This window comes from Macrosteles quadrilineatus, unplaced genomic scaffold (genome assembly GCF_028750875.1).
Source record: "Macrosteles quadrilineatus isolate MER2022 unplaced genomic scaffold, UCM_ALF_1.0 Scaffold_8__2_contigs__length_117827958, whole genome shotgun sequence".
Lineage (NCBI taxonomy): Eukaryota > Metazoa > Arthropoda > Insecta > Hemiptera > Cicadellidae > Macrosteles > Macrosteles quadrilineatus.
Window position 1 is genome coordinate 34,498,653 of NW_026542601.1, and position 16,574 is coordinate 34,515,226.

The 16,574-nt window shown below is 31.5% G+C and overlaps 1 protein-coding gene across 1 annotated transcript in view; it reads left to right on the forward strand.

Moving 5' to 3' along the window:
• Window positions 1-8,551: 8,551 nt before the first annotated feature.
• Window positions 8,552-16,574, forward strand: part of LOC128999488 (brain-specific angiogenesis inhibitor 1-associated protein 2-like) — a 220,993-nt gene continuing 212,970 nt past the window's right edge. The window contains exon 1 of the mRNA XM_054426043.1: window positions 8,552-8,646. The gene's annotated coding sequence lies outside the window, so the exon portion shown is untranslated. The remainder of the gene's footprint in view (window positions 8,647-16,574) is intronic.

The following is a 16,574-nucleotide window of genomic DNA, read 5'->3' on the forward strand; positions in this document are numbered from 1 at the left end:
AGGGGTCCTAACTGTATATAGTCTATACATATTTCATTGTGTTGTTGCTATAAAGGAAAGAAATGGTTTATTTACATCCGTTGGTGAGGTTCATGAGCATAATACAAGGTCAAATAGAAATTTGTTCTATCCCAGAACTAGGCTTGAAAAAACTTTGAAATCTTTTCCTGTTTCAGGTATACGTTTTTTTAACAAGCTGCCTGTCACCGTCAGAAACCTTCCCCTTCCAAGATTCACTCAGGTCATGAAGTCTTGGCTCATTCTGCATCCTTTTTACCACACTAATGAATTTTACAACACCAACCTCAACACCTCTTCTGCCCTATTAAACCCCTAACTGCTGTACCTTCCATCCGGACCAAATCAGGTTTCATATTTATATTTTTCATATTTATATTTTTCCAAATCAGGTGTCTTATTTATATTGTTTGTCATTCTTATGTAAGTTTGTTAAGCACTTGCATGTGATTTGTGATTTGCACTGTTCTAGATATAAGCATGACGAAGCCTATTGTATTTTGTAAATATTTAATGGTAAATAAATCTTTGAATATTTGAATCTTTGAATCCTGCAATAGTTATTTGATTAAACGAAATATAATTGTCGTAACCATTTAGTGGATGAAAAAGGTCAAAATATAGATACAATTGTTGCTACGAGTATTTAAAAGTAACTAAAAGTTTTAACACAAATAAAGTCAATTTAAAAGTTTTCTCCAACACAATGATTCAATCGCTCGATAATTCTTAAACACTCTTGGTTAATCCAACAAATAATCTAGTAGTGAGATTGATCCCATGAGTACGGCGTAACACAGACGGCAAACTCAACACTAATATTGACCAATACTCCAAGTTGATATTGAATATCAACTCTGGCCTCAAGTTGATCTGTAAATATTGACTTTACTTCAGTCATTCTATCATTGGATCTAACGGTACCAATACAGTCATTGGTTAGATTTTAACATATAAGGTTCGTAGATTCGGATTCATCTTTTTCCAAAACGGATTAGAAATATTAATTCAAATTTAATTAACATCAGTATGCAAGTTATTATTACTGTAGCAACTATTTTTAATTAAAAAATAACATGTAAACAAAGAACTTTTTTTATAGTAATTTTACTAAATATAAGTTTCGTAGTAGGAAGATTTAAGTAAAACCTCACATACCTTGCTTTTAAATTTATTTGCGTTTTATTAAAATACAGGGGGGGGGGGGTATACACATTTGTTTTAGAGCAATTTTCTTTGTGTTCCATAATTTTAATGTCTACATTAACTAGGTTATTTCATCAAAGTAATTTCGCTACCCTTGTCATGTAAGTTAATGACATGCTCAAGGATTATACTGTAATCTAACTTTACTCCATGTCAACTAAGTTAGAAACAAACAGTAGTTCCCACACGTAGGCAAGACATCCATCAATTAAACTTTACATTGCGCCAGCTAAACAGAGAACACATGTGAAAATGTGATTGAAGAGTGATATTTTTGTCAAGCATAAAAAAGTGCTTATTTTATGTAACGAATGTGTAATAAACATTTCATACTGTTGTTACTGAAAAATATTACTTCACAAGTTATCAGTGTTTTAAAATATTTTGACAACCTCCAACCTTTGAGGTGGAGCGAGCTGGTCTAGGTAGAGCTTGGGGCTTCGTAGCCCGAGGTCCCTGGTTGAAGTCCCACCAATCGCCAATAGAATTTGTGAATGCGATAATGCCACAACCCTCTAGGACTATTTTTGAATCAACGATTCACGTACTACGTAGAATTGACTGTATGTTGTGTACCTCGATAAGTAGGATTTGAAAAGGATTCAGTGTGAATGCTTCGCACGGGTCGGCTTGTAAAAATTCAAATAGCTTCAGCTTTGAAACTTTAATTGGACCAAGATAGTGTTTGTATACGATAATATGGATCTCTTGAAATACATACCCAGACTTTGGCTGTTTTCTTATGGGACCCCCTGTATATCCGGTCCTTTCCGTTACTTCACTACCACTACTTTTTTATTGCAATTCCGTTTATTCACTACCAGAATTTTTTTCATAATCAGCAAGTTTATATGGTTAGGTTAGCTTAGAATAGTTTCATTTTATAATTGATATATTCATAGACTAGGCTAACTGTTAAACATATCGGAATTGCAATAAAAAGTGTAGTGATAGTAAATTGACGGAAAGGAACCGTTAATCCTAACATTGATTTCAAAGTAAAGATTAATTTAAAAAAAAACTTGAGTGTGAGAAAACTCATGAAACACCCAATGAAGAAACCGAGGTAATATTTGTTTACGCTTACGCAAGGAGATATAATAAATCAGATTTAGGCGAGAGGAATGTCTCAGCTTGCAGTGTATTTCTCGAAGACGTGGAAACAGTTTGTTTACACAATTTAAAACACTCCGTATACGTTGTAGGCTTTTCAAAGAATAGTTTGTTCTTCATAGCAGTAAACTATAGCACTAGTTGTGCTAATGTTTTTTTTTTTTTTTTTTTGGGTTTGTCTTACAATGTTTTTTTTATATATAAAAAAAATAAACCTTTTATCCTACAAATTAACATAGTCAGTACGTGTCATCACACCCTTCAGATTTTTCAATTTATTTGGTTTTATATTGTTGGAAATTCTTAAACCAAACAATAATACACCGTGTCCCAAAAAAAAGTGAACAATTTTAAATTGTTATATAATACGTCCAGGAATACCTAGTCTACTTTGAAGGTGATCATATGATCAGCTGATTCATTGTTGTCGCTTGAAACTTGAAATTTAAAAACATTGCCCTGTCACTAAGCAGGCACCATGAACGCACGAGAGAAAGCGCAATGCGTTGAGTGGTACATTCAAAGTAAGTCAGATATTGCAGCGCAAAGAACATTTAGAATGGTCGACGTCCTCCATCACGGAACAGCATTCGAGCCTGGTATGACAAATGTATGTTAACTGGAAGGTTACAACATTTAAAAGGTAAAGGTAGGTCGACAATCCAAAATGAATTGATTGAAAACGTGCAACAATTAATTATTTCTTCACGACCCTCAAAAGTCTGTTCGCTGTGCATCATGTGAGTTAAATTTGTCAAAATTATAAGTTTATAAGACAGAAGTTTCCGATGTCCGAGAATTGAGGCAAAGAATAAATGCAGCCTTTACTGACATTACTGACGAAATGCGCCATAGAGTGTGGGCTGAATTGGACAGCCGTATTGACTACATTTTTGCCAACAATGGCAACCATGTTGAAAATCATTGACACATATGATATCAAACAAAACTTAGGAATATTTGTGTCAGTTAAAATGTAATTAGTTTATCGTGTGATTGTTCATAAACTTTTTATAAGTAAATAAAATTGTTCAGTTTTTTTGGGACGCGGTGTATATCTATGAACCACAGAAAATACCCATTTATTATTTTATTTCTTAAATGAAATATGGAGTTCGAAAACTGTGAACAACTTTCTATTTAATCCTATTATTTTTAATATTTACTCATATCCATCATCTACATGGATTTGTGTGTATTGTAATGGATGTATCGCTAATGTTGTTGATACTGTTGTTGTTGTATAAACGATGTATTATGGTATCTGTGTGCGATACATTATTGATACAACCCAAATTACTGTAAATAAAGGTTTGATGCGGTGTGTTGAACAGGGGTTTTGATTAGCCATTCATTAGAAAATGCAGTATTACTTTATTGAAATTATACATCTTTCTGTTAGATGTCGTTGAATATATTTTGTACTAAAAGGTAAATTTATAGGTTTATAGGTTACCTATAAACCTATAGGGTACCTATAAATTTTATAGGTTTGATTAATTGACTCATTCATTGCTTTGATTCAAATAATCTAAACACAGCCGAGAACACTATTAAAAATCTGTTAGTGAAAATAAGATTTTTTTTTCTTCGCCAGTGGCATTTCACGAGAGAGTTACAAGAGAAGTTTTATTACATTTACAAGAGAAGTAGTATGTAGTTTTAGTAGTAGTAGTGTGTAGCTTTGACTACATTTCGTTAGCGTTAGGCTCTATTAATCACTTGCAAGAGAAGACCTTAAACACTAAATAAACTAAGCCCCATTATTTTCTTAAAGTCTTAACACATTTCCTTAGATATTTTCATTGTTATATTAACATTGATATTTTAAATTCCAAGAACCACTAGTTAATTATTCTGTCAAAGTAACAAGCTTTACAGTGTGTTAGTTACAGTAGTTCAAAACTTCGGATTTTACATACATTTGCATACAACTGTTACCTCTACAACTACTTTATGTTATTTTTGGTAATAGGTATTTGAATATTATCACATCATTACCATTATTTTAAGTAATCGTATTGGAACAACCTATTATTTTTTCGTTATTTTACAGTTGAATAATTTATTGAAGTTGGTACTGATTTTAATACATTTCAAAGTTTGTTACTTTACCTTTTTAGTAAAGTTTTGAAAAGAAGAATAAAAATAAAGGGATTGACCCTCACACTATATTGGATTCCAGAGGTCCTGGATTTTTTGAAATTCTTTTTCGTCTTAAGCATGTCCAGCAGCTTACATACAAATAAAAATTCCGGGTCAATAAATTTATAACTTCTTGATCAGCATTGTACGTGTTATTAAATTTACGGAAAGTAAATAAAGATACGTCTTATAACACTTAAAACATATATTTACGCTTATACTGTTACTCACAAGACGGTAAATATAAAAAAGATGGTAAGTGGTGATCGATTTCGATTGGACACTCCAATCATCATCAGACCCAAGAGGCGAATAAATTTATGTAAAATAATATCACTATTATTACGTGTTTTAGTACTAAATAATCACTTAAGTATTAACTTGTGAATTCGACGAAGATATACAGCATATATAAGTGAGTAAAGAGGAAAACAATATGTTTCGTATTTCAAATAAACCACTTATTCAAGTAAATTACGATGGATCCTAAATTCTCAAGGGGAAATAACTTAAGCTCTGGACGGGTTGGATAAGATAAGGACCCATTATAGTGGTTTCCAATACCTTCTAGTGGGTCTTGAACAGGAAAGGAAATGAACATAGAAAAATTCAGCTAACAACGTCTGATATTGACGTTTAAACATTGTATTTCAAAAGTTAAACATCAGGAAAAACAACGATTTTGGTATTGAAAATGTCATAACATTTCATTGATTGAGCCTTTTAAAAGATTTACAGGCAGTTAATACACTTTTATCAATTCAAAATTAGTTGAATCGATATCCCTATTGGCAAGCTAGTAAAAACATTAAACAGTATATATACGGTTATCAATATATGGTAATGAAAAGTACGTGAATAGATAAGTTAATGTTGGCTTTTTGACGTTTAGTAAGTTACAAACACCTTCCAACACTTATCAGATTCAAATTTAAATGTTTTAATTTCTAAATTGTTGTTATTTTGAAGCATAATGTGTTTATATACTCATTTCATGTATGGAAGTGATTTGATCATTTCGTAATAAATTTACTAAACAATTCAGAATTTGCAGTATTCATAAGCCATAAAATACTTGTAAACCTACATAAATATTACCATGTGTTGCCGCTGAAGTGTTAAGGAATACAGATTTAATCTCATCCTTGACACATGGTAAGTTTTTCAGTAAAATTATTTGTTTCCCGTATTTAAATGCAATAAATATCAAGTGTAATAGCCTTGACATTTTTTTAAACGCAAATGATTGACAAAAGTTTTATTTCACAATGAAAATACACAATTGGAAAATCAAATTATTAATGAAATATAATCTAAATTTCTAAGATACACGCAGTCAAAGACAACACGCCTAGAGGGAATTCCAGTTATAAAACGTAAACGGGGAATCCCCTCTAGTGTGTAAAATAACTTTCCCATACGAACCTGTCTAGCATATAGCAACTCTTCTCTTAATATTATAAAAGATTCACAAAATTCTCTTTTTTGAAACTCTTAAAAATTTGCAAAGTTACAAGTTATAGACCGAAGCTATACAATTATTCCACACATTCTATTGCATTCAACGATTTATCAATAGTTATATCGTAACAAATTAAAGTTTGAGAAGAATAATAAACATATTTCAAACAAATCATCTTGTAACAAAAATTATCGTTATCGAATCGAAGATTTTATAGAAAATGTTTTTCAGATTATTTATAAATTGGATCTTTCAACAATAAGTGTTATACAAATAGGCTGCTATATTCCACTGTATTTTGGAAATCAGCTGGTATGATACAGCTGATTAGAGTTTAATGTAGGCCCAGCTGTTACTTGGAGGGGGTGCACAAGAGGGAGTGAGAGGGTAAATACAGAAGATAAATTATTGTTTACTCTGACGACAGCTAATATGTACCATGTCCCTTGTTGTATCATAAGAATGGAAGTGACTAAACTGTTGTCCTACAGTATAGTTTGCAATAGTGTAGATGTATAAAACCACCGAAATATTATTCCTGTTAGTTGAATAAACTTATATACGGCTTTCTTTTTACATGACCAAACATATGGCTTCACCAGAGTGGATTAGGTTGTTTTATCTTAATATACAATGATTACTGTATTGTTTTTGAAAGTATAAAGGCCACTAGATCGTAGTTTCTGTTATGTCCTGACAAAGCGTACACGGGCAGACAACCTATCACAATAACTATTGAGATTTTTGTATAGAGGTTGTGCCATTTTGTGTAGAATGAAAAGACCATAACACACAATACTCAATTTTAATAAAACTCTGTTAATAACTGGACCAAAGGTGTGGTCTGTAGCTCTGCGCACAACCACATACAGACATGACATAAAAAACACTTTTTGGGTTCAAGGTGGACTCAAAATGGATATATTTTTTACTTTAGGTCCACACTTAAACACAAAACTCTAACTTGACAAATTTGAAGAAAAAAATCCTTTCCCCAAGTTACTATGGATAAATGGAGAAAGTAAATCTGATATAAAATACTTTTCTGTATAGTATATTTCTCTACGGAAATTCCTTCCTTATATTCTCACTCTTGTTTCCCCTTTCTTATTCTTCCTCTCCAAGACGTCTTATTATCTCCCGCCTGTCTTGCTTATTGAGTCATTTGTCAAGGTGGAGAAAAGAGGCAAATTATATTTGACGCCAGGTTCATTCGTCTTTGAGCAATATGGTGAATGTGAATTGTAAATGATTCACTTTTTACGGTTTGTAAAAGGGGTGGAATATGATAACAAGCTCTTTTGAATTTTGCTTGTTATATTTTTAGGGCTCCTACGTGTAATGTATATTGAAGGAATTTTTAACAAATACATTTAAAAAATTACTTCAAAATAACTTATTTTTAATCAATACTATTATGAAAATTTACGTTTATGAATTGAAGAAAGTAACGTATTGCCCTGTAACTTTGAAATTAAATTATCTATTTGTGATTTAGCTATTATATATAAATTTAATTACCTGTAATCATGTTTCGTTCAAAATGCGTATCCAATAATGGATTTGAGATAAATATATTGTTATTAAACACAAGGTTAACATATATTATTGTTATGTACTAATAAAGTACCCATTTATGGTGCTTAATTATGGTGGTTAATAATGGTGCTTTAATTAAGTAGCTTTCACCGACGAAATGCTCGTGTAATATTTACCTAAATAGGGATATTATTTACGAGCTTCAAAATTAACTAATTATAATCGGGAAATTTCAAAGTCTATCCAATCAAAAAATAAGAAATATAACAATAAAACAACGAAGAGTATAAACAAAAATTATCACTTGTGATTTAAACGGTTTAAAATATATAAATACTTGTAATTGTTCCGTATACGAAATAGCGAACTTATGTTTTAGTCAGGCTCTCCTCCACTGAGTTGATCGCTTGAAGGCAAAAAAGAAATCTTGTTATTGAAGTCAAAAGTCGACGAACTTTTATATTATTGTGGCCCGAGGCAGCCCGTTTCCTTACTTCATTTTTTTTTCACTCTATTTCTAACTGATGACGGATGTGAAAGTTAATTAAGTAAAACGTTTACATAGTTATGTTTTTTCTACAAATAATGTAAAACAATGTATTTAATGTATACATAAATTAAAATATGTTCATTATATATGTATATGTATATATGTATTGAATTTTTAGTTTTGTATAATGGACGATAATTTCATTAAACTCCAGTTTCAGTTCCATTTCCCCCCATACAAATGCCGCCTTGGCAGTCTTAATAGTTACATATCTTTCTCACAGACCTTGTAAGTTAACATGATTCGTAATAGTTATCAATACACATTTAATTTGCCCATATCTTATTTATTGAACTGTATATTTGTAAATGGAATAAGTAATTGATTCAAGCTCTATAAGCTGTTAGAAATCCACATCAACAAAAAAAGAACGTATTTACATCGTTCAAAGTAGTATATCTCCAATACACGCTTTATAACGCTGCAGTGTTGGTACGATTGCTAGTCTACCAGCATTGTTGTAGTGGCAGCACTGAGACCGGCGAAAGTTAGCAGACGACGTCAGTGTTGCTTCAGCATCTGTGTTGTCCTGACGATTGTTTACTTGTGTTTATGCGAGTTTTCGTGTGTGTAGAGTGTCGTGTTAAAGTTGGTACAACTGTGTCAGTTTATGGTAAGTCAATAATTAAATTAGTTTTTGTTAGCAATACGAAAGTTTTTTTTATGTTATGGTTATTGATTAGATTAGCCATTTCCCGTGATCGGGTTTCCGCCATAAAATCCAAAAGTATACTTTTTAGATAAAGTAAGTTAAAAGATTTAAATTTAATAAGTGCCCAACATTTACTTGTATATTTACAAAATTTGTCAAATGAATTGCCTTAGCATAAAATAGTTAATATACGAGTAATTGTCTTTAACTAGCTTTAGCTATTAATGAAAACCTTTTCCGTTGTCGAATTAAGTTTAGAGTTACTGACATTTATTAGTAAATACATTCGTAAAAAAACATCATTTACAGTTGACACAAAAGACTAATACTTTTATTTGTTACGTATCAAATATCCCTCTGCAAACAAAATATGGATATAAATAATGTTTTAAAAGTAATTACTTTAATAAATAAATACATTTTTGCCAGTCACCTATTGTAAACTAGTTATTGTTTGGTCGTCATACTCATACATTAAATTATGTTTAATGCCCTCTCTGGGATAGGGCGTGTGCGTGTGTTGCTATCCTAGTATTGAGCGTCCCGGACTTCGGAGCGGCAGGGACGGGTTCGATTCCCGGTATATCTACAACACATGGATTTTGAATTTCCATTTGCCTGAAACGATTACAACTTATATTAAATTCTATTCAAATATTCTTCTATTAAAGGTTCAACGAGTAGGCCTACTTGAGGAACGAGATTTGCTGCCATAGGAAAGGTAATACGGGTTTGTCTCTAAACCACTTTGTAGAGCATAAACAACACAAAATTATTTAGTATCATGTAGTGTTTTGTACGGTTATAATCACAAATATGCATAAACAATATTTATGTAATTCAGATATTGAGAAAACAGGTTTATGAAATGTGAAAGCACTTTTCACCACTCCATGCTATTGTTTTGAGAACACATTTAACAACAATGAGAACTACTATTGGGAAAATGTATGAATGATAACACGTACAATTAACAAACAATAGAATTAAAGTTATACAGCCTTGGTAAAAAGCGTTACGTTTTTTTAATCTTTCCAACAATAACATAGTGTTTGATTGTATTAGTAAACTCTAAATTATTGAATGATTATCTTACTACCAGGTAGCCTATCCTATGCAGTAGACATATTGACATTCGAAGACAAACGTATTTGATTTACCATCATCGTTCAATTTCTTTTCTTGTAAAAAATAAAATAGACCTATACCTATAGACCTATTCGTTTATCGTATCGGATTCATGTTCATTGTTGAAAAATCATGCAAACTAAATATAAAATATTCGGATTTCTAAATTTATCTAACAAGGTATAAAATGTGTCAAAATCATATATATTTTAGTGCTTCAAGTAAGATTATTTTATATAATCATCAAAACATAATATTTTTATACTCTAAACAGTATAAAAGGTAAATGTTATGACTAAAATAACAAAATGTAAAACACTCCCTTTCACCTACCTATTTTAATACATTTTAGTCGAGTTTACACAATTTTAACAGTTTTATCCATACAGGAAACTATTTCTGTTTTAAATAAATACTTTCATAATCCAATTAGATTGTTGATAATACAATATTCCTGTAAAGTACATTACAGGCCATTAGCACTCAGTCAGCTGTTGTATCTCATTATGCTCATAGCTGCATCATCTCATATTTCCACTCATGTGGAGCAGTCAATGTACTGTGATGGACACACATTGTTGATCAGCTGTTCAATAATGTTTCTTATTGTCCAGTAATGGTTGGGAATACCTTTGTTAAATTTAATCGGAGTCATCTTATGAACCTAAACAGAGATTCAAATATCAAGCATCTGACTAATTTGTTTGGTGGAAATATATTTTATTTTTGATTAAATTAATTATTTGTACATCTGTAATGAAAGCGAGAATGATACTAAATGTCAATAACCAACCCGTAATCCCTTATATCGACCCATTTTTAATTAAAATAAATTTACTTTATGTCTTGATGAATATAGCCTTTTACTAAAATGTCCATATATACCTAATGTTTTTGTTCTTAAAAACGTATTCATGTAGAAATTTTAAAGAATTTGTTGAACAAGTTTAGATAAAATTATTGTATTCCTCTGATAATTATGAGAATAAAATGGAGGAATACATTTTGTTATGTGGACCAATATAATCATTACAATTGATGGTCCTATATAATAAACCTGTAGACTAGTTTTGCTGCTACAGGGAGGGTAATAAAGTGTGTTTTAGTAAAATATTAATAGCTTACTATAAAAAAACAAATGAATAAGTTTTATCAAAATATATCCATAAACAATCAAACTACAACAGTTGACTTATTAACATTTTGTCTTTAATCTCTTTAAAAAGATTTAAAGAGAAATTGGGAAATTTTATGCTTTGGTGGTCAAAGATGAGAAAAACTAGTTTTTACCCGATAATACCCTGTTCCATTCCCATAGTCCGATCTTGCTGGTTCGAGAAGTCATTCAAGTTCATACTGTTCTACACCTTCAAGCCAAATTTAATCAAAATTGAACATAATTTCCTTAAGTTATTGCGTTCAAGGACACATATATATTTCTCTGTATATATATATTATATCATTTCAACTATATCTAATTTCAACGAATAGCATTTTGGCCTCTGGTGGCATAAAAATGAAACAGTAAATCGGTCCCGGGTCTAGGTTTTACCATGACACCTACGGTAATCGCTACTTCCATATAGGGAAATTCACTATAACTGCATAAAATATAAGAATTCCCAAAATAAAATTCCACTTTTTATTACTCGGATCAAAATAAAGAAGAGGCTGACGCCAACCCATTAACTCCGGGGTCCCTCAGGGATGCGTTTTAATCCCTTCTCATTTTTCTCTTCACTCTTGTTACTTTAAATAAGATTTTCCAACTCTACATATAGGCTACATAAAAAATAATGAACTGATGATGTACATAAGTATTTTATGTTCTTCTTGTGCCTGTGAAATTGTTCTCACAGAACAAGCTAAAACTTTGTTATTGGAACAGCATTTTTGTAATTTAATTAAACGAAGTTTTGCTTTCAGCTAATTGAGTTTAACCTTAAATATATATATATATATATTATCATATACTGTACTGTAAGGATAGCTTAGGGAGGTGAATACCCGAATGAAATCCAATTGGTTTTGCAAACTTCAGTTGTTAATAATTCTTAAATATATATCTTCTCGCCATATTAAAACTATCAAACCTTGAATCAAATCACAACATTTTAATCACACAGTTTAGTATTTTCCATACATTTTTAAATTAATATATTAAAAGACCTGAACAAGAAATTATTTATTGTGATTCACATTTTTTTCAACGCGCACATTTTATTATGCGCGCATGACACGTAAATTTCATAGCCTTAATGAAAAACATCCCGATATTTTGTTAGCTAAATCATTAATTAATTTGCTATTTTTTTTATAAACAGTATTCAAATTAAATTCAAGCAACGCACATTAGCTCTATGAGCAAGGATTACTTTAATTTAAATCTAGTTGGTTACTGATACTGTACGCTAAGTAAATATTAATTAGGTCGCACGATCAACATAAAATAGATTATTAGCTATCGAATCAGCTCAGTTGTTTTGGCTAATTTGAAACTGAGTTAGGCAATAAACTAATGGAAACCCCAATTTCAAACTCGGAAGCACTTCATTAACTAATTTGATCACTGCTATAAAGGTGACCTATGTTTGACTTATCTATGGGGTAATTATATGGTACACCATAATTGGCTTTGGTTAGTTTGATTATACGATAAAATAAAAATAAAAAGAATAATGATAATTTTTTAGCAAGATGATTTCATCATAGCTTAATGTATAGAAACATTAAACAATGCATCACCATACTCATTAAATACTTAAAGTTATGAGTATACACATGTATTTTTTTATTGTAAATATTTCGGATGGAATCTCTTTGTTTTGTAATAAATTACGAAAATAAAAATTTTAGTTCTAGGATTAAAATACGTAGGTCTACGTTTTACAAAAAAATAGATAGGTTTTATTGACAGTAACAAAATTATAATTTTCATTACAGTTAGTAACAATGAAGTAAGTTGTTTGATTTATCTTCGTATGTGAATTACTCAAATTATTGTAATAAATAACAACAACAAAAATTCTAGTTCGAGGATTAAATTACTTACGTTTTACGCTACAAATACAAAACACTAGGGAGATTTTATTGACGTGTCAAAGCCATTTTGAAAATTCCTGAATGGCAATAACAATAATCTCTAACTACACAATGCCTTATACTTAACGAGATATTGTCATAGACGCACGACTGTGTTAACCTCAGATCATCTCGATGTTGTTGGTATGGTATAATGTCATCCCTCCCAGCAGCACTGAGTCTGTGTTTTAACTAAATTACTCTCTCCTCCCCCACCTCTGCCACGAGTGTTCTATCCACCCTGGGGTATATCTGCACAAATGTAATTGGCAATGCCAATGTAGTTGTGTATGATTGTCTATTAAAATCGGGTCAAATATATTAAATAGAATTTCAATTGGGAACTCGTAGCTATAATATGAAAATGTACGGAAACTTCAGGATGAAAATTTTTTTCTACTTTTTAATCAGTAAATCGTGCTACATTGTTGAAGATTTTTAGGATAACTCACAGCGTAAAAATAAAATGTTTACCAAACAATGCTCAGGAAATGTGTTAATTAAGGTTTCAATCAAAATATCTTTGACTACGTTAAGATTCGTGGTAAATAAATATTAACCATCGTATTGGCTTACTTTAGCATTATAGCTAACACCGTAGTTTAAACAGTTGTAGCCAGCTTAAAAATGAACATGAACGTAGTTTAAATCAGCCACTGACAGAGTTATTTGTTGAGAAATACTTATTTAATCAGAATACACCAACTTATTATTAACGAAAAACTGTAAGATTGATCTGTATCATCTTGTACGTCATGCCAACCTTCATAGTAACAACAACTGAAGAGTTTAGAATTGTATGCTAAAGTACAATTTGTCACTAGCTCACACGTATTCTTATACAGTAGAATAACATAACCATAGCTGTTCTATATAGTTTAGTATGTCTACTTTAGCTTACAAAGTCAACGGTTTTAAGGATCTATGCAAAAAAAATAGTGTACGATGTCAACTTTTTATGGACGTTAGGCTAATTAATAAAATTCATGGACTACCACAAGTTAAAGAGTAAGACAATGTCTCTATCTTTGTTATATAATTCAATCATTAATATAAGACACATTCTGACAATAAATGTCTTATCAAGGCAATACTGAAATTTCTCTTAGAGATGGATTCACAATTATATACCTACTACACTCTCTCCCATCAGACAATCAGTGTCTCTTTATTCAGTGTTTAAACATTTCCTAACAGCTCACAGCTGGGTTGATTCAAGCGGGAAATCCACTTTGGCGCGTTAATATTGAATCGCACTGTTACACCTGTTTGCACCAATGTTATTTGCATGTTTTAAATTAAATCCTTTGTGGACATTAGCCTATGAAAGTAATACATTTAAAAGTTGTTTTTAGCCACTTAAAACTTTTCCATTGAAAGTTAGAAATGCACAGTTTAAAATTATCCGTGGGTTCAGTATCGAAACGATAAATATATAAACCTTTTGAGCACTTATGCTATTTTTATTTAGCTGAGATCACAAAAGTTAAAGCCTCACTATACTAGTGTCATTACGAAATTACATAGCAAACTATTTAACTCAATTAAACAATGTTAACATGCTGAGAGTTATCCATGATGTTTACTCTTGTGTTAAGTATGTTATATGGAAGGTAACGAAATTCAATCTTAGTCATTTTCTGATGAGATATTAAACTTATATGGTTAGACAAAGGCAACATGGTTAGATAACTTACATTATTATGTTTATTTTTTATTTTTTTATGTCCAATCTTTGCTTCCTACTCTATTTCTAGCCCGGAATTGTTTTACACATTACTTCAGCTAGTCTTAGAAGGTAGTGGCATTCTCACGTCTGCAAAAATCTTTGGTGATTGGTGGTGAACCAAGGCCTCCAAAGCCCCAAACTCTACCATTAAGCCAGCTTGCTCCCCAATATACCTATAGTGTACTTTCCTATTGCTGATGGTTCGCTGACAAGTGACAAAGTACTACTTCGTAGGCTAAGAGTTGAAAACCTTAAAATTGTACACTTAACTTTAAGTATTTAGAGGTTTCCAATCCGATCTTAAGTCTAATCTCGTTTTATATGATGTTTCAATGCCACACTAGAGATATTTGCTCATGATGTGTTTACCAAATACATTTGCATCAGCTAGTCTGCCATGTATGTCTAACACATAAGGGCGACAGTGTACTGGGGGTAATCAACTATGTATATACAAGACTAGGGGAGGTCTATACACACTGATGGAGCGAGAACGAACCGTTATTATCTGGGCCGGTATGTCCTGGTAAATATCAATACATTTTTTAGTAAACGTGATGGGATTACTGTTAAAAAAAACATTATATAGTTGATTATATTAGTTTTCCTACAGTTACCTAACAATGTACATGTTCTCTCACTGATTTGAGAAAGCAAAGTGGCCAATTCGCTCATCAGTGAGACAATGTTAACATTGTCTCACTCTAATTACTTTGTCTCACTACAGATTTGCAACTTGAAGGCACGAAATAGTGAGCGCGTAACATGCAGGCAACTTCGTATGCGCGCGAAATACGTTGGTAGCACTGGCTGTAAATCAGCTGGTCAGCTGTTGTACTGTTGTATTTGTCACTTCACATTAAATGTTATATTAAAAGTTCACTTCTGTGTAAAAATAGGTTATGTTTCTTCACCAATTTATTTGTTTTATGGTAACTGTAGGAAAAGTATAATGTGCAACTCGAGTTCAAAGTACCATTGCCTCACTCGAGAAACCATTCCTCACTCGCCTATGGCTGAGTAAGGATTTCTCTCGAGTGAGTCAATTGCTTACTTTTCTCACTAGTTGCACAAATAACTATTTCCTACTCTTTTAATCTTAACAAATTTTCTCAGTGCAATTTCTCTAAACTTTATTTGTGTTGCATATTATACTTTTACAAGAAAATTTACTCATTGTTTTATAGTTTGTTTAGGCCCCACCTTCAAAACCTAGGATTCTAGGTTATAACCCGAAACTTTTTTACTCATCATTTCAGGCTAGTCCTAGAGGGTTGAGGCATTGTCACTTAGATCCCATTGGAGATTGGCGGGATGTGGACCCGGGACCTCAGGCACTGAAGCCCCGCGCTCTACCATAAGACCAGCTCGCTCCATTTTGTTTTATAGAAAAAACGTACTTTAAACAGTATTAATTGCCTGGTAATTCACTGCTGTTAATTGTAAAGCATCCACTTCAGATTTAAAGCACGTTTAACATGATTAATGGTAATTTTGCCTGTTTGCTAGAGGTTTGTATATTTTATTAAATGTTTTAAGAAATACTTTTTTACTTACAGGATTTAAAAGAGGAACATAAGCTTAATCATGCGTGATTTGCGACTAAGGGCCAACTGCTTTATCTCTTCTCCCAAAGTTTCGCTTTACTGACATGCTTTGAGTAAGTTGAAAACTTGCTTACTTTGACAGCATAAACTTTGTGGAAACTATTAGAGTAACTTTGTTTTGAGCTAAGCTTAGGAGAATGATGCATGTATCAGTGTCAGTATTCTGGATACCAAATCAAATATATAATTTGCTTGAAAACATTGTAACAGCTCGATTGTTTGTAATATAATTTATAGTTTATAACTCAGAGAGTCGTTCAATGTTTGACTAAGCTTCTTTTTTCCTATTCATTCGAAAATAAAAAAACCACGTCGTTTTCAGAAATATAAATTTTGCAACAATT